Below are 18,577 nucleotides of genomic sequence, written 5' to 3'. Positions count from 1 at the left end.
TAATCCTCCTCACTCCCCTTCCCCTTGTCCACTGTATACATACTACGCTATGATACCCTTTCCCCCTTCTCAACGTCGGTTACATTGCACACACCAATGCTATAGAGTTTCATACAATAGTACTATTGTATGAAACACTACGCCACATTGCTATCACAGCTGAGAAGAAATTGGCCGCGTATCTGCATCGCATTTTCAGAGCAGCGTAGGAAACGCTAGGGTCTTTAGGATTGCATATTTATGCACTTTCTAGTAAAGGAACGCACAACCTTGTAGTTACTTATTGATGTTGCGCGTCAGATATGCGCAACATTTGCTGTTTGATCGTGGATGGTTCCCGTTCAAGATGGCTGGGCGTTGCCGGGTGGCTGAATAGTGTGACAGACATACAGACAGAATGGCCGGAATTTCTGCGTTCAAGAAAGACTTTGAAAAAACACCTACACACTGGCCTAATTTCGCGTAAGCGCATTAGGCGCTAGACACCCGTTTCAGAAGGAACAACCAGATCGCCATCGCCATCCCGTTGATCAAATCTGTAGCGCTTCTATCGTTTGCTGTAACGCATTTAGTCGATCTCTAGACTAATTGCGTCTTGTTAACTACTTCAAAAACTCTGCAAACATGGCGAAGTAGATGTAAGTTGTGAAATTCCGCAGACCCCCTACGAGAGCTGTGAAAAAGGCGGACAAGTCGTGGATTTGCGTAGTGCGCCGAACTAGTAAGTATACTTGCTGTGGTCGGAGTATATATATATATATATATATATATATATATATATATATATATATATATATATATACATAGAACTTGAAGGGAAGGCACGACAGGTCCGGGTATTTTCTATATTGAAATAACTTGAAGATAGCACATAAGAGAAGGATCGTATTTACTAACGTTTCGGCCGTGGCACGGCCTTCGTCATATATATATATATATATATAATATATTGAAACGGGTTGTTGAACAAGCAGGAGTTGACTCGGCGAAGGAGAGCTTTATTTAGCGCAAGGGCTAACTGAACGCAAGCCTGCGATCACAGCAAGTCTTCTTCCTTTTCTATCCTCGAGCTCCATGCCCACTGCCCTCGTTACAATCACCCCCGGCCGATGAGGGAGCCATCCTGGCGACCTAAGGACAGGTGTACACAGAAGGGTCATGGTATGGCTTGAGCCGAGAGATGTGTACGATTTATTTTCCCCGACGGCGCTTGTCCGGAGATGCATCCAGCGGCTCTACAAGGTAGTTGACAGGGGATGTTTGGCGTACAACTCGATAAGGGCCATGGTACCTGGACGAAAGCTTGTGGGAGAGTCCTGGAGTAGTAGAAGGAATCCATAACCACACCAGTGAGTTCGGAGCAAAGCTCATATGCGTGGTTGACGCGTCGTGGCGATGTTTTTGGCGCGTCTGGTCATGTGACGTGAACGCACGAGCAAGCTTCCGACATTCTTCAGCGTGTGCTGCTGCTCGAGAAACGGTAGTCATCTCTGAAGGGTCCGGTCGATAAGGAAGAATGGTATCCATTGTTGATGATGGCTCGCGTCCATAAAGAAGGAAGAAAGGCGAAAATCCAGTGGTGCTTTGCGTTGCAGTGTTGTAAGCATATGTCACAAAAGGGAGTATGCTATCCCAATTTGACTGGTCGGATGAAGCGTACTTGGCCAGCATATCCCCAAGTGTACGATTAAAACGCTCTGTCATCCCATTAGTTTGCGGGTGATAGGCTGTGGTAGTGCGGTGTATGATGCGACACTCGCTCAACAACGCTTTGATGGCATCGGAGAGAAAAACGCGGCCACGGTCGCTTAGTAACTCCCGAGGTGCTCCATGCCTTAAAACCAGGTTTTGCAGTATAAAACACGCAACGTCTTTTGCGGTAGCAGAAGGTAACGCAGCTGTTTCAGCGTACCGCGTTAGGTGGTCGATAGCGACAATGACCCAGCGGTTGCTACTCGAAGTATAGGGAAGCGGACCGTAAAGGTAAATTCCGACACGATCGAAAGCTCGTGCTGGACATGGCAACGGCTGCAAGGGACCTGTGGCATGTTGAGTGGGCATTTTGCGTCGCTGGCACGTAAGGCAAGACCTTACGTAACGGCGAACGAAACGGTACATACCGCGCCAGTAGTACCGCAGCTGCAAGCGGGTGTATGTTTTTAACACACCAGCGTGGCCACATTGCGGATCATCGTGGAACGTGGCACAGATGTCAGAGCACAGATGTCGGGGGATGACGAGCAACCATTTACGGCCGATCGAGCTGTAGTTTCGGCGGTAAACCAGGTTATCCCGAATAGCGAAGTGTCCTGCTTGACGGCGAAGCGTCCTGGAAACTGGAGCAGGCGTCCGGTTTGAGAGAAAGTCCAAAAGAGAAGAAATCCAAGCATCTTTGCGTTGCTCGGAAGGCATGTCCGAAATGGTGATGGCCAAGGCAGCACTAGTGGAGATAGGGGAGCCGACAGGCTCTGAAGGCAATGGCGAACGTGACAGGGCATCGGCGTCGGAATGCTTCCGGCCAGAACGGTAGATAACACGGATATCGAATTTTTGTAACCGCAATGCCCAACGAGCGAGCCAACCATTAGGATCTTTTAGCGAAGATAACCGGCAAAGCGCATGGTGGTCTGTTACCATATCAAACGGACGTCCATATAAATAAGGCCGAAATTTTCCGATTGCCCAAATAATGGCGAGGCACTCCTTTTCAGTTACACTGTAATTCTTCTCGGCATTACTGAGGGTGCGGCTGGCATAGGCAACGACATACCCGTGAAAGCCCTCCTTGCGTTGGGCCAGTATGGCCCCTAGCCCGACACCACTAGCGTCCGTATGAAGCTCCGTTGGAGCATACGGATCGAAATGTCGGATTATGGGAGGCGTGGTGAGGAGCCGTCGGAGTTCCTGAAATGCATCATCACACGTCTGCGACCACGCTGACAAATCAGAACATCCGGCAAGAGGATTGGTCAAGGGGGCGATAATGGAGGCGAAATTGCGGACGTAGCGCCAGAAGTAAGAACATAGGCCGATGAAGCTTCGAAGCTCTTTGATGGTGGTTGGCTTTGGGAACGCCGCGACTGCATTAAGTTTCGTAGGGTCTGGGAGAATGCCGTCCTTAGAAACCACAAGGCCGAGAATTACAAGCTTGCGAGCGCCGAAGTGGCATTTCTTCAAGTTAAGTTGAAGTCTCGCCGTGGAAAGGCACGTAAGAACTTGCTCGAGGCGGTTGAGGTGGGTCGTAAAGTCGCTTGAAAATACCACAATGTCATCCAAATAACAGAGGCACGTTTTCCATTTCAGACCTCGCAAGACGGTATCCATCATCCTTTCGAAAGTGGCAGGCGCATTGCAGAGGCCAAAGGGCATAACGGTGAATTCATATAGTCCATCCGGTGTTACAAAGGCTGTCTTCGGGTGGTCACCCTCTGCCATGGGCACCTGCCAGTAGCCGGAGCGTAAATCTAACGAAGAAAAGAACTCTGCTCCTTGTAGGCAGTCCAAAGCATCATCGATGCGCGGCAGAGGGTATACGTCTTTGCGTGTTATTTTGTTGAGTCGGCGGCAGTTAACGCAGAAACGGATGGATCCGTCTTTTTTCTTGACGAGAACAACCGGTGAAGCCCAGGGACTGTTGGAGGGCTCGATGATGCCACGTTTCAACATGTCATCCACTTGTTCATCGATGACACGGCGTTCAGCAGATGACACGCGGTAAGGACGCTGCCTTAGCGGGGCTTGTTGACCGGTGTCAATACGGTGAACGACCGCAGAGGTCCGGCTTAAGCCTGACTGGTCACGATCGAATGAAGAACGAAAGCGGAGAAGATTTATAATCTCTTCGCGCTGAGTTGGTGCGAGCTCAGAGTCGATGGCATCCGAGAATACGTCCAGAGCATCATTAGGCGCGTTGGTAGGAGTGACAGCAAACATTTGGAGCGAAACCGAAGAATCGGGGATAGTAGCCGGAAGAATGCACTCGTAAGGTTCGTAGCTTCCCAGGCATTCTCCACGTAGTAGGGATGACGGGTGTCCGAGGATCGCACACATAAATGGCAGCGTGACCATTGCGAAAATTGACGACGGCAAACGGAAGCATGATATTTCGACGGCACACAGATGGGACCGATGGCATAAACAACACAGGCGATTTCGGAGGGGAGGCACACGACACCGAGACAACAACAGCTGAAAAAGGTGCAATGTCAACGTCAGAAGCAGCAAACACTCTACGCGAAGCACCATCGTCGGGGTCACAGCACGGCACAGATAACGCGAGTTCAGAACGAGCACAGTCGACCAAAACAGAATTTGACGAAAGAAAGTCCCACCCAAGGATAACGTCATGCGAAGAACGGAATAAAACTACAAATGTGACGACGTACATCGCACCTTGAATGACGACTCGTGCAGTGCACAAAGCTGAAGGCTGAATATGATGGGACGTAGCTGTCTGCAAAGATAGGTCGGCAAGTTGTGTGGTCGCTTTCTTCAAGTTTCGGCACAGTTTCTCGCTAATTACACTGCAGATACGGCAGCTCCAGTGCCAACAAGACCGTGCACCTTAATGTCATCAATATAGAGTTCGATTTCGTTCGGGGGACAGCAGCTAGGTTTTGAAATTTTCGCTGCCAACGCAGTTCTTGCCTCCGGAACTGCGCCCGTCAGTTTTCCCTTCGCGGTGGGCTGTTGCGACGTAACATCGGAGAAATAGATCGACGACGAGGAGAAGGTGAACGGCTTGCGCCGGATGGTCAGCGACCGGGACGTACGTCTAGAGGTGGATCAGCAGGAACGGGATATCGCGGCTGAGTGGGCATGGTGGGCATGTAATGTGAGGCCCCTGCAATGTCGTGAGAAGGGAAGCTGCGACGACGGCAGTGACGAGCTACGTGGCCTGGGATGCCATATGAAAAACATATCGGCCGATTATCCGGAGTGCGCCATTGGCTGACGATAGGGGCACTGTTCGGTGAATAATTGGTACCGTAAATGGTCGTGCAGGTGGCGGCGTCATATAAACGTTCTGACCTGTTTCATATACAGCCAGAGACGGGACGGTCAGCGAGCGGGAAGGTGGCGTCGACGAATAAACGTGGCGAGTAGCTTCGTAGATGGCCGGAGACGCTGGCGCACGTGGCCGAGCAACTGCGGCTGCATACGTTAGTGGTGCGGTAACAGTTGGTGGAGCCTGAGCTGGCGGCAATGCTTCGGCAACTTGCGATTGAATGACCTGGCGAAGCGAAGGCGACAAGGGTGCCATCGGCTCGGTAGTTCTTGTTATTATAGATAGCTGCCGGGCGACCTCCTCGCGTATGAATTGCTTTATGACTGGCATCAACGCAGAGTGGTCGGCGGTGTCATGGCAATAGTCGAGGGATGAGATGCCCGCGGTGTCTTGAGCAGCGCAACGTGTAGAAGCGCGCTGCCTACGCAGCTCATCATAGCTTTGGCAGAGCTGAATCACCTCGGCGACCGTCTGGGGACTCTTCGCAGCCAGCATTTCGAATGCACCGTCGTCGATTCCTTTCATGATGTTCTTGATCTTGCCGGCCTTGTCCAGAGTCGAATCGACGAGCTTGCAGAGAAATAGCACATCTTCGATGTAGCTCGTGAAAGTTTCATCTGCTCTCTGTACTCTGCCCCGCAAGCGCTGTTCAGCACGAAGGCGGCGGACAGCAGGACGACCAAATACTTCCGCGAGGGTTTTCGCCAATTCCGACCAGGTACTGAAATCACTTTGATGATTTCCGTACCATAGTTCTGCCACGTCGGTCAGGTAAAAACTCACATTTGTGAGCTTATCGGCTGCGTTCCACTTATTGACGGCGCTCACCAGTTCATACTCGGCAATCCAGTTGTCCACATCTTGGTCCTCTGTGCCACCAAATATGGGGGGGGGGGGGGTCGCGCTGCCGGAGAGCGCCAGCGCAGAAGACAGGCACAGGTGCGAGATCTGGAGTAGCAGCATGAGATGGCCCCGGATCAGTCATTGTAGGAAGTCGTTGGAGTGTGCGGCTGCAAAGTTCCAGGGTGAGGACCAGATGTACCCAGCACTTCCACCACTTGAAACGGGTTGTTGAACAAGCAGGAGTTGACTCGGCGAAGGAGAGCTTTATTTAGCGCAAGTGCTAACTGAACGCAAGCCTGCGATCACAGCAAGTCTTCTTCCTTTTCTATCCTCGAGCTCCATGCCCACTGCCCTCGTTACAATATATATATATATATTTCCATCGTACGCCGAAAAGTGTCATATGTGACAAGTGTACTGACCGCTACCGGAGTTCCTTTCTGCGCCAGCGCTGCAGTGGTCGATCGAGTTCCGCGCCTTTGTCGCACTGGCACCGATGAAGCGTGCTGTCAACTTTCCGTGTCTTGACAGCTACATCGGTGTCTCACTACTGGCATCTATGATCGAGATCAGCCCAGTCCGGGTTTAAGACGATCCAGCATCTACGCCAATCTCAGCCAGAATTAGTTTGGACTGCGTCGTAGCGAACGTTCGTGGTCGTGATAAAAAAAATCTGGCTCTGTTCTCAGCGCGATTAAATGTGCTCGTGTGACACTGGTATCAGAAATTACGAAACCAAGTGCGCCGTCAGTGCTATCCTATATTGTGAGGGTTGCACTGACTAGAATTGTGTACACACGCTTTTGTGCTGTGCAGCTACATATTTTGCATATTTACTTACACATCTCATAAATGTGTGCAGTCCTTACTGGAGAGGACATTGTAGCATGGGCATCGGCACGGGGGCGCAAAAGAGGCACGCGATCATCCCTCCCCTGCTCCCCAGAAGTCACACTAGTACTTGCCCCTCACCCAAGCTACACCAGTGCGCATTCCCCCATACTCCACCGTCATGCAACAAGGGGTTGCAGCCTCCACCACAAAATCCTGCCAACGCTCATGCAATGTAGCAGGCATTTTGTGGAACAGTGGCAAACAGCTGTAGTGAACACCATTCATCTTACGAGCCACTGATTTTTTCGGTGGCGACCAAGAAAGGGACACACAACACAGATGGGGCGCAGAGCTATGATGGTCAGTGGAGCACTGTGTTCAGTACATGTTTCTAAAGTATCTTGCCAAGACTAATGGTTGGACCCTCCATGCTCTGCGTAGACTTGTTTCATGTGCGTACGATTGTTTCGTCATTTGCAGCCTATTTCGTTCGACTCTAGGACAAAGACCTTGCACAGTGATCTCCAGTTTAATCCGGCATGTGTGAGTTGATTTCATTGTAATCCTAGGAATCCCTTAATTTTTGTCACCCAATCCACTACGCTGCAATCCTCAACCGCGTTTCCCGTCCCTTGATCACCATTTCGTTGCTCTAATCGACTGCACTGGTTGCCTCTCCTACGCATTCAATGCTTGGCCCATCTCCACTTCTTTTGCTTGAATACTGCATTTCGGATGGAGGCGGAAATGTTGTAGGCCCATGTGCTCAAATTTAGATGCACGTTGAAGAAACCCCGCGGTGGTCGAAATTTCCGGAACCTTCCACTATGGTGTCTCTCATAATCATATGGTGGTTTTGGGACGTTAAGCCCCACATGTCAATCTTTTGCTTGAATATCACCTAAAATATTCAGCGACCCCATTTTCCTGACCTATTTTGCAGCCTAATCTCTTAATGTCACTCCTGCTATTTTTTGTTCTGTTGTACGCTGTGTGTTTCTAGCCTTTTCTCTAGTTTCTTTCAGTGGCAAAATGTAGTGAATGTACACCTTTCGTTTGAAGGTGCACTGACACAAAAGTTTTGCTCCTTGTTTTTCTTGTTGCAATAGTTAGGCTTATGACCCACTGATCACAGCTGGAAACCTCGAGTGCGCAACGATTATATTCAATTAGAGTTGTTTTTAGAGCGCCCGGTCGCAGTTTAGGTTTCGAAGAGCACCGGGCTGGACAGGAGCACTTCCGGTAGCAAAGTAAAGACAACTAGCCATGTGACCACGCAAAACGGACATGAGCGCCGCGCGTAAGAAAGTGCCCCATTGACAGTGACTACAGTCTGCAGGTGCAAAGCCACAGACACAGAAAAGGAAGAAGCGGATAGTGCAAGCGTAGGGATCACCGCTCTAGCCGTTGAAGCTTGCTCACGGGGTGTGGCCAAGAATTAAGTAGCTGTTGTTGGTTAATTGATCTACCATCGTTTCTTATACTGCAATAGTTGTTTGATCAGTGTTCTTTGTGCAGTTCAGACAAGACAAGATGCCCTTATCTTCGCCAGGGCCAGGGACTTTTCTTTGGTCTGCTTCTACGGATCCAAAGGAGGTGCCAGTGGATGTTTTTTTGAGCAACGGAATGTCATCGGTTCCAGTGGCTATAGTCCCGAACAATGACGGCAACATTCGGATAAAAAACCCGAAGATCATTCAGGCGGAATTACGGTCAGTGACGGCCCAATACCAGTCCATAACGGAGGTCCGCCAGTTCGGCAGAGGAGGCATACTGTGCTTTTCGCCAGACCAGTCCTGTGTTCTAGATCTGCTAAAGTGCTCAACGTTTGCATCCCAGCCGGTGAGCGCGTTCATACCTTCTCATTTAGCATGTACCCGAGGTCTAGTGCGAGGCGTCGATGCCAACGTGCCACCCTCCGAAGTACTAGAGCTGTTTTCACCAGCAGGTGCTATTTCAGTCTATCGGTGTGGACGGGTGGTTGATAACAACAAAATACCAACTGAGTCTGTAATTGTGACCTTTGCGGGATCAGTCCGACCATCAGAAATTAAGGCTTGGCCTTTAATTTACAGAGTAGAGCCGCTTTCTCCTCGTCTGCTCCAATGCATAAAGTGCTGGCGATATGGTCACACAATGAAAGGTTGTAGGTCAGCAGTCAGGTGTAAGGTATGTGGGGAAGGTCACAATTCTAGCGACTGTCTGAGTGATAAAGAAAAGTGTTGCCTATGTAGCGAAGCTCATGCGGCCGATAGCTCTAGTTGTTCGGCAAAGGTACGTGAACTGCAAATTCTAGAGATAGTAGAACGAAGACGGTGTTCACGGAAGGAAGCAGCACTTGAAATACAAGCACGAACACAAGGCTACGCCGGTGTTACAGCTCGTAATATGCCAACAATGGAAGCTCTCTCTGTCCCTATTGCGGAAGCGATTGAGAAGGCAGTGGAGAAGGCAATGGAGCGCATCGCTGGGAATATTTGTGAGTCCTTAGCCCAGATTCTATCGAACCAGATGGCTCAAATGTTGGGTACAGCGGAAAACAACCTCAGTGCACCACGTAACATTAGTGACTCCTCGGAGTTTGCAAAGGAATATGACTCTGCTACGCCACAGCAGGCTACGGAAGCCCTTCACAATCGTGACTCCCCTGAAATTTCAAAGAAGTATGGCTCCGATACGCCACAGCAACCTACGGTAGCTACAGATTCAGTAGAGGAAGATAGCGCATCTCAATGCGAGCTTACCAGGAAAGTGGAGGACTCAGACGAAATGGAGATGGATCCCCGATCGCTAAAGCACTCGAGATCCCCTTTATACAAAAAAGGCATCGCACCTGTCAATTCAAAAACCAAAAAGTACCAGAAGAATACCCTGTCTAAAGCTGATTTTCTTAAAGAAAATATTCTAAAGAAGGCCATCGCTGAGGCTATTTTAGAGCAAAAATAGGGTCACTTAAAATTCTTCATTGGAATTGCCGATCAATTCACTCTGCAGCAACTGATCTAATATATTTGGCATCGAAATTTTCTCCAGATATTAACGCACTACAAGAAACTTGGCTTTCAATGCATCAGTCTTTCCAATTAAATAGATTCAGATCTTTCCGTCTAGACCGTCCATCGAAAGGTGGAGGTTTGGTATTTTTTATTAATAATAGAATAAGTCTCAAAGCAAAAATTGCGTATAAGCTCATGTCACCTGACAGTGAAATTCTCGCCTTAGAAATAACCTTTCCAGGCTGCATGCCTTTTTTGGTAGTGAATGCATACTTTCCTAAAGGTGTAATAGATACTCGATGTTTAGACGCTGCAGTGACTTCTAGTTATCAAAATAAAATTCTAATCGGCGATTTCAATTCTCATCATACGTGCTGGGGTTTCCGAACTGATCAATGCGGTAAGAGATTGTGGGAGTGGACAGCAGATAATAACTTGTGTTGCCTGAATTCAAGAACACCCACTTACATTAGTGATAGGTCTCGTTCAGCCTTAGATTTAAGCTTTGTGAGTTCATCCCTCACTAGTTTGTCGTGGAGTGCGTGTGACTGTGCAACTAACAGCGATAATTTGCCAATATTATTCGAGATTGCTTGCCAAGTTTAAATGTCAGGCTCTCAGACTCGAGTGTTTATTAATTACACAAAATTTAGGAAAGATTTAGAATCTGCTTTGGCAACTCATTCTGAAGAGCAAGAAGATACAAAAGCCATGAGACTAAGTGCACTGATCAAAAGAACATATAAAAATGCAGAATTCGCTGTGGAATCCGCAAAGAGCACAACCCACAGTCCGTGGTGGAACTCGGACTGTGCCCGGGATTTCCGACGAAGAAAGGCAGCTTGGAAAAAACTTATGTATAACCAGTGCCCTCAAAACTGGTCTGATTACAAGTATCACGCTGCAATTTTCAAACGCACAGTCTCTTTAGCTAAGGAACAATATGATAGAAAACATTATGACCACCTTTCAAAAGCTTGTAACAAAAAGGCGCTGTTCAGGTTCATGAGATCACGTAAAATGATGCCATCTCAAAATAATATAATGTTGTAGATTATGTCCTTGGAAGAAACAAAGAAATCCTTACAAACCATGGCTAAAAGCCTGGAGTGTAGATTTACATCAACTAAGCCTTACGATCCACAAAAACCAGCGTCAACGATTGAAGTTACTGAAGTTACAGAGGAAGAGTTAGCACAAGTGATACAAGGTTTGCCCTCGTCAGCTCCTGGTCCGGATGGAATCACAACTGCTATGCTAAAAATTTTATTCAAATTATCACCATGTGACCTACTAAACACTGTAAATTATTCGTTAAAATATGCCTGGATGCCGTATGAGTGGAAATTAGCTGAAATAGTGCCGATACAAAAAAGACAAGGATTCGGATATGTCATAGAAAACATTCGACCCATTTCTCTTACATCTAATATAGTGAAGCTCATCGAAAGAGTGCTCAATAAAAGAATTTTAATATGGATGGAGGAAAATTCGATATTAAATACAAATCAGATTGGCTTCAGAACAGATTGTTCAATCTGGTGTGCACACGCAGATTTAGAAAGCCGCATTCAGCTTGCTCGCAAAAAAAGACAACATGCGGCACTAGTTACATTGGATATAGCTAAGGCATACGATAGTGTAGAACATTCAGTATTATTAGACATATTAGAGAGCTACAATCTCCCAAAATATATATTGGCGTGGGTGAGGGAATTTTTTAGAGGAAGAGAGTTTTATTGCTTTAAGAATGGTTGCGCATCGTCAAAGTGCAAACAAACACGTGGTGTCCCCCAAGGCGCTGTATTATCGCCAGTTCTATTTAACATCTTAATGAGCACTATACCGCATTGCCAGGACGTGAAGGTGTTTGTATATGCACATGATATTGCATTTTTCACGGCACATAGTGACATATATTCTTTATATCAAACGCTACAAAGATATGTCAATATGCTGGAGAGATGGCTAGATGCAGTCTGCATGACCTTAAATGTAAATAAGAGTGCAGTATTGATATTCCCGTTATGCGATCCCATCTCAATTTCAATATGTTATAAACAAGAGCCCATTCCACAGGTGGAATCTCTTAAATATTTGGGAGTAATTTATAATGCCAACCTAAACTGGACTCCTCACATAGAAAGCATGGCATCTAAAGCACAACGCGCCTTAGGAATTCTTCGTAGACTGAGCAGCCGCCGATATGGTCTACGCAGAAGCACAATGGTGATGATCTATAAAATGTATATGCGACCAATCCTAGAATTCGGGTGCGTATTGTTCTCAGGTGGCCCTGCCTATAAAATAAAGCCTCTGGTTATGCTGGAACGAGAAGCCTTGAGATTGTGTCTAGGACTTCCGAGGTTTGTAAGAAACAATGTTTTATATCAGGAAGCACGATTACCTACATTGCCTTGCCGTTTTCGTATCCTAACGGTTCAGACGTTTCTGAAATTTTATAGCTATGCGCCAAGACGATCCAAGTATGATTTTATAAATGACCCAGACAGCTTTTTTCTTGCCCATTGGCCACGCTTTCGAACACCTCAAATTGCTTTTGTCCAGAAACAACTAGATAGGTTAAATGTAAAAATTCTAGATGTGATTGCTGCGCAGGATACAAATCAAATTCTTAAAATTGAATTCGATGAGATTTTTCCCTCTAAGCCCAAATTACAATCCTATAGGGCCTTAAATAGCCGACTGCAGGATTACCTTGCACACGCGGAAACGAATAATATTATAGCCACAGATGCTTCAGTATTGGATGAAAAGACAGGTGTAGGTATATACTCACATTCGCTTGACTGGTCTTTTTCATTAAGATTACCGGATTTCACCCCAGTTTTTGAAGCTGAGCTGTTGGCAATAGTTCTAGCGCTGCGAAAGCTACCCTTGAATGCCGCTAATGCCATCATAATAACGGATTCCCTGTCAGTATGTACGTCGATTACGGCGTCAACAAAATCGATGGCCTTAAAGACGCTCCTTATGCTAGTTCCTCCTCAGCTGCAACTACTGAAATTAGTATGGGTACCCGGTCATTGCGGCTTAGAAGTAAATGAAATCGCAGACTCTCTAGCACGAGCAGCATTGGAAGGGCCAGTACTATCAGTCCTTCCCGAAGTGGCCACTATAACGGCGACAAGATACAGAAAGCTTGCGCTCAGTGCAGACGCTATGGAAGCAATGTTGCCAACACCAGAATTTACTCACTTAAGATTTCCATGGAAAAGTCATTGGTGTCCTACAAAACAGTTGGAAACCATAATAACCAGATTTCGATGTCGTGTCCCCCCGTTAAATTTCTATTCACATAGGGCTGGTCTGGCGATATCACCACTATGCAACTTTTGTTCAGAATTGTAAACTATAGAGCACTATTTTTTATCATGTCGCCGATACAAATTGCTCAGGAAAACATTCTTAGCCCTCCCATTCGCTAACCTGGGGTTGAATTTCACTATAGAAAACATACTTTCCTTCGGTGCTTGCGATCTGGGCTTCAGCCACGAGAACGTTTTCTACGCAGTTTGCAAGTACCTGAATGAAAGTAAAAGAATTAAGCTTTTAATTGCGTGATTATTATTCATGAAAAAAAATAATTCCAACGAACACAAGAGCATTGTTTAACCATGCTGATTCTTATTCAAGGTAATGAATAATTGTCTTATCTGCACGAGTGACAAGCAACTATTGCACTCCTTTCATTCTGACTAGGGTCTCTTTTCTTTTTTCTTTTTTTTTTATGGTGGGTGGTTTCGATATTTAAAAAAAAACTTACTTAATTAAATTATCGATTCTTGGCTGATCCCCCTGAGTGGGTACGAGCCATGTCTGTGGATTCATCATCATCATCATCATCATCAAGCGTAGGGCATTCGCCAAGCTAACAGCCAACACAAACTAGTGAGGTAGGTTCGTTTGCACTCCCCCACGTTGATGTTGGCATCGCGAGGGGCTCTGCATCTTGCTCAATCGGATGGCATGTACTTAAAGATTGCTTTTATATATGTTCTGTGCTATGCTTGCCCCTGATATTTTATAGATGTTGTTTACATCTCTAGATAAATCTATCTCACTCATCATCTTAAATTTGAAATATGTCGATGCTCCTTTAAGGACAGCAGCATTGATCCGGAGTGCTTACCATATGCGCTCCTGCTCCTGCTTATTCTTTGACGAAATCCTTTTTCATGATTGGGATCACCTGTTAGTAATTGACCTAGGTATACATCTTCCACCGGCTGGTTACCAATCGCGAGCTGTTTCTCTTTTGCCATTTATCTTTGTCTTCATCATATTCATCTTTTCCAATTTGTCACCATTATTCATAAAGAGCACCATGTCATCTGCCATTTGTAGGTTGCTGAGATAATCTCAATTAATTTTTTACGCCTGTTTCAGATACAAATTTGGAATTTTGCAGCCTTCTCTAAGGCGAATGAACACAGGCCTGCACAAAGGGGAGTGCAGTCATTACTGATTCAGGAGCCGGATGACTGGTGACTTTGCCTTCGAAAAACATCAGTGCGTGCATAAGTGACACTGTTTTTTTAGGCGTGAACCCGATCAGCTGCTGTGCTTCAGTTGTCGGGGCAGAGCCCCTCCGGATTTCTTAAGTTGTATATTACTATAGTTAAGCTTAGACATTTTCACGCATGCAGGGAACAACACTCGGAAGATTGCATCACCTTTCTGTGTTGTAATTTGGCAGCTTTTTTAGAGGGGAGCAGGGGCTGTTTCAAGGTAGCTGTGACGTCTTCGTAGATGTCAACTAAGGTATTCATATATACTTCAAGTACTCCTTGAAGACATGCGAAATTTGTTGACATGGCATGTCGCTGGAGCCATTTCCAGAAGAAGACTTGTCTTCAAGGATGCTGTGTCGCTATAGCTGACATTTCGACAAGCACTCTTGTCTTCTTCAAGGCTGAGCCTTGAAGAAGACAAGTCTTTTTGTGGGAATGTCACTACACTTAAGTGACAAGTCTTTCTGTGGAAATGTTTATTTAGCGGCACACCGTGTTCACAAATTTTGCATCCCTTCACGTTTCCATCTTTCCTTAAACCTCTGCTTGGTACTCCTTTGTGACTCTGCTTTCAAGGCTGCCGGTATTGCCACTGAGTCGAAGGACTTTTCGTAGTGTATAGAAGCTAATCTAAATAAAGGTGTTGCTGTTGACGAAACGGGAACGCATGAAATATTGTAGTACTTTGACCTTACATTTTTCATTGCCTATCATGTGCAGGTAAGCCCCAATTCAATGGACATTATCATGATGAGTCAGCATAGTTCACTGGGCTTGTGAGCTCTGCATCTTGCATGTTCCCGAAATCATCAGAATCGATGCCGAAGTTGCTGGACAACAATTCGCTCATCAGTGCTTATGTGCAACTGACGGTAGAGGCCAGAGTCACTTCTAGTACGTCATGACCTGCTTTCTTTTCCCGCGAGATTTAGACCTTCATCAGAGTATGTTGGCACGTCACTATGACACCAACCTCTCAATGTCAAAATCGAAAGTTGTTTTTTTAAGCTGGTTGCACTAAATATATATTCAGAGCATTCTGAGGTTCTGTAATACTTTTACCGCCATACTCATAAGTGCTCCTTGACTTGAACTTTGTGTTTGTCCCGCCGCGGTGGTCTAGTGGCTAAGGTACTCGGCTGCTGACCCGCAGGTGGCGGGATCAAATCCCAGCTGCGGCGGCTGCATTTCCGATGGAGGTGGAAATGTTGTAAGCCCTTGTGCTTAGACTTTGGCACACGTTAAAGAACCCCAGGTGGTCTAAATTTCCGGAGCCGTCCACTACGGCGCCTCTCATAATCATATGGTGGTTTTGGGACGTTAAAACCCACATATCAATCAATCATGACTTGAACTTTGCTTGCCACTGCCTTCAATGCAGCGCGTTTGAAATGTGTTAGCGCATTTGTACTGCATTGGCACAGCCTAAAGTAGCGCGATCGACATGAGTTTGTGCTGCATTGACAGGGTTCAGAGCGGTCCTTGAAACCCTTGAATTTTCAAATGGCAATTTTAAGGCCTTCAAAACCTTTAGGTTATTTTGAGGTCCTTAAATGTCCTTGAATTTCGTCAATCAAAGTATCGTTAGCCTCAATTTAGTGGATTTTTTTGCTTGCCTGGCAACCATGTCTTTTCAAGGCAAACAACCATCCAATTCAATCTGTAGAGGTGTCGAGGTCTGCGCCGACTGATCGGCGCGCCGCCGCCAATAGTTTTCGCCGCGCCGCCGCCGCCGACGCGAACTGATCGGCGCGCCGCCGCCGCCGACGACGACGTTTTTCTGCGGCGCAATCGGCGCACCATTTATGCGCCAGTACTGACTTTTCACAGATTTGTCTTCTTTTTCATCGTGATTTATAGCTTCGTTTCACATTTTATGTAGCTAGTAAAAACCAGGCTTCTTAGTTATCTTCATCCAGCTTCAGAGACCGAGAGTACCACTATGAACAGCGGAACGAGTTAGGCGACCGCTGCATGAAATGACATATTGGACAAATTGACAAAAAATAGATGTAACAGTTACAGTAAAGCATAGGCACTGCCATCTTAGGCTTAGAAGCAATATATCTGTTTTTTTGTGTCGTAATTAGCTACGATTATGGTGATACGACGTTGAATGTAATGGCCCAGCGTTTTGATGCGTGCGAGTTCGCCATAGCACAATTCGAATATTCATACAAATGGAAAACGGCATCGTTATCAGTCCAAGATGGCAGCCTATAATTGTGCCCGAAACAGGGCGTACATAAAGAAGAAATGAAGTGGTAGCAGTGCAGCACGAATGCAGCGCGTTAGATGAAGGGAGGAGGAGGAATAAATGAGGAAGGACATGGAGGTTAGGCGTTAGATGAAGAACTACACAAAACCACGAAGGATGAAATCGAAAGGAAGAAGTTTAATGAAGATTAAAAGCGCCGAGGCATAATACATGCTCGAACCTACTCAGGGTATATCAGCACCTGTCCGCGGTGTTAAAGTTGATAATTTTCGAGGATGACCACTTATATGCAGTGTCTGAACTTGCTGCAGAAAATATTCACCATCTGTTTTATTTTTTAACTTGTCTGTTTGTACCGGCCTTTTAAGACATTGGATACCCGGGATGAAGATGCCAAGGCAGTAAGATGGGAAGAGGGAGAAAGGAAGGCTGGGGTAATAACCATACCTTGGCATCCGGTTTGCTGCCTAGCACTGAGGGTTGAGAAATAGGGGCAAGAAAGGTCGTGTAGAGAGACAGAAAAAAAAAAACGCATGTGCACTCAGGAGTAAGATGGCAAACTTAACATAGGATTTATTACATTCTGTACAGACAGGGCGAGAGGTCTCTTGCGAATGAGCTGGGTGGCTCACTATAAAGTGTACGTTTTGACTTAATCAGGGAATGGGTCCAGAATGCGCTGTTGAATCACGAGACACACACACGATTTCTCACGGTGCCGCTCACACTCACTCAAGTCAAGGTCTTTGATTGGGGCGTGGCCACCACACTGCACCTGTGACACCAAGAAACCATTGTGGTCGTTTCGTCGAACGTCTTATGGTATCGGAATGCCACCTCACTTCCCGGCTAAGATGGACAGTACACGGCGGACAGCAGGCTGGCAGCCCTTTGGTGACTTGTTTGATGAACAAAGAACGCGGCCTTCCCCGGTCGGCCCAGGCGCCGCGCGTAACAACGGCAATCCAGTGGTGAGAAGAGGCGTAATAAGCTTGTCTGAGACCACCAGTTTTAAAAAAGAACAAAACAAAATTTTAAAAAACTTGCCAGTAGACCATTTAAAAAAGACGGCTGGATTCATCAACAATGCAGAGACCGACATTTGAGCGAGATGTCATATATGACATAGCTCAGCAAACTGGTTTTCATCACGTAACTTGAACGGACCTACTGGCACTGGGAGAGGTTAAGAATGATTGTCGCTGACAGATGTACTTCTGTTGCGAAGGTAATGCTCGGAGTCAACGAAATAAAACTTAACATTATATTCAAGTCTTGATAAAAAATAAGTCAAGTTAGAAATCTCCTTAGGTGGCCAAATAATAAATTACTTCACCATACTTTATGAAGAAGTAATTTGCAAATAAATAATGCAACCGCTGTTCAAATGACATTCAATGACGTGACCGCAATCAACGGTGTGTCGTCGCTATAAAACTGGAAAGTTATATGTAGACACGATCGGGCGAATGCGGCGGAGAACGAATTTGTCACGTAATAAAAGCGATGTGATGTTGCACATTTTCATCTTTCAAACTCCGTGCCCTTTTGCTTGCTCGTGATGTGTTCGAAGGAGCTAGCCAAGTCTCGGGTAGAAGTCAAGCAGAGTAGCCGGGGCTGATAAGAGCAACGTTTATGTTCACTATTTACACACTAAAAGTAGCATAATGGAAGCTTGATGCGAGCTTCTGAGAGCTGGTTCAGAGCGTCTCGGTGCTCGCGTTTTAAGCCGTGGTCTTCCTAAAATTCTCTGCAGGAGGAAACAATAGACAGTTTGCAATAATCTGCAAGGCAGCTTTTCTGTAAGGTTAGTTTTCCAACCATAAATTCTGGTTCACAGACTGCTTTTCTCGCACATTTTGTTTTTGCCATTCACCATTTTGAGATCTTGTTGTGCTCGCGTGCCTTTGCTGGAATTTGGAGAGGTGACATTTTGTTGTACTCGCGTGCATTCGCTGGAATTCGAAGAGGTAAAGACACAATGAGGGAGAAAAGCAGTCTGTGAACGATAGTTTTTGGCTAGAAAATAAACCTTACAGGAAAGCGGCCTTGCAGATCACTCTAAATGGACAGACTGCATGTCCATTCAGTCAAGGGCAGTCCGAAGAAATTGTCGTCTTCATCTCCGTCCCCCAAATGGGGG

Source organism: Rhipicephalus microplus, chromosome 7 (assembly GCF_043290135.1).
Source record: "Rhipicephalus microplus isolate Deutch F79 chromosome 7, USDA_Rmic, whole genome shotgun sequence".
Classification (NCBI taxonomy): Eukaryota; Metazoa; Arthropoda; class Arachnida; order Ixodida; family Ixodidae; genus Rhipicephalus; species Rhipicephalus microplus.
The sequence above is the reverse complement of the archived record's forward strand: the minus strand, read 5'-3'. Positions refer to the sequence as shown.